The 1,388-nt window shown below is 33.4% G+C and overlaps 1 non-coding gene across 1 annotated transcript; it reads right to left on the reverse strand.

Moving 5' to 3' along the window:
- Positions 1 to 820: 820 nt before the first annotated feature.
- Positions 821 to 893, reverse strand: TRNAE-CUC (transfer RNA glutamic acid (anticodon CUC)). The gene has a single exon. It is a non-coding gene; the product is annotated as a tRNA-Glu (tRNA).
- Positions 894 to 1,388: the final 495 nt, after the last annotated feature.

Here is a 1,388-nt window from a genome sequence, read left to right on the forward strand (position 1 = left end):
TCGAAAAATTAAAAAGAAATTAGTTATATTTTTATTAAATAACTTTGACCATGTTTCCGACAATAGTGGTCGCAAAAATTAGCGCAAAAATCCTGAAACCAAATTTTCGACCGAATCCGCCTCTATTTAAAAGTCAAAATTTCACCGTTGATCGTATTTACGACCAAATCGGTTGCAAAAATTTAAAATTTTAATTTGTGACCGATGCAATTGAAAACTTTAAACTTATTATAAATAAATATTAAAGTTCCGACCAAAACAGTCGGAAAGCTATTTTAAAAACCCTATTCCCGACCTCTTTCTTTCTCTCTTGTTTTCTCTTTCTCTTTTCTTTGTTCTTTAGCCAGTCCAGCCACCCCCGTCCCTCCGGTACCTCCCCCTCTCTCTCTCTCTCTCTCTCCTCCCTCCGTCCATCATCTCTCTTTTATAAAAGCTTTACCAATTAAATTTAATTTTCCGAAAACTACAGTATAGATATTGATCAAACTTGAAACAAAAAGAGATATTCGTACAATTGGATATTTTCTAAATGTATAGTATTTTCATTTCACAAAAAAGAAGGAAAATAAAGAAGAAAGAAACTTGAAACAGTTGCATAATGGCATATGTAAGCGGCTTTTCAGTGGGTGCATATTCAATATATGGAGCTGGTAAAAAAATATCTATATGCTGCAGGACCAATGATTTGAATCTATAAAGAACGTTTAAATAAGAACTCCTATTATTTATCTAAGCCGAAAGCATATAACGCAAGGTTCATACCACAAACCAATTAGGAAAAAGAACAAATATATCAATGTCTCGTTTTTCAAAAAAAAAATTCCGTTGCCGGGACTTGAACCCGGGTCTCTCGGGTGAGAGCCGAGTATCCTGACCAACTAGACTACAACGGAGATTATATTTAGTAATCTTGAATAGTTTTATTAGAACATCAATACGGAGGAATTATTAAGGAAAGTATACCTCCACGAATGTATCTGGCACGAGATTTTAATTTTTAAGACACTTCAAAATTTATATCAATTTTTAAGAAAAAAGTGTTAAGAATGAGATAGAAAAGACATTTTTGTGATTAGCGTTAATGACATAATTTTTAAAACCCCCAAATGATGTTAATGCAGACAACGTCCAAGGAGAAAGCAACCTAGCTAGCTCCTGAAGGTGAAACGAAAGATTCTTATCATGAAAATGCTGCAGAGTTCAACTACTAAAGATCCTAATGTTTACACTGAAGGTGACAAACAAGGTTTGTTGTAGTTATGGTTCTATGGTTATGGAATAGCTTCACTTCTGTAGTAAAAAATACTATACCAATTTGGTTTATGGCAAGTGTCGTTTTCTTGACCAAGAAGATCTTGTTTGTATTTCATTTGTAGAGTTATACAACA

Source organism: Nicotiana tabacum, chromosome 22, assembly GCF_000715075.1.
Source record: "Nicotiana tabacum cultivar K326 chromosome 22, ASM71507v2, whole genome shotgun sequence".
In the NCBI taxonomy this organism is placed as follows: Eukaryota; Viridiplantae; Streptophyta; class Magnoliopsida; order Solanales; family Solanaceae; genus Nicotiana; species Nicotiana tabacum.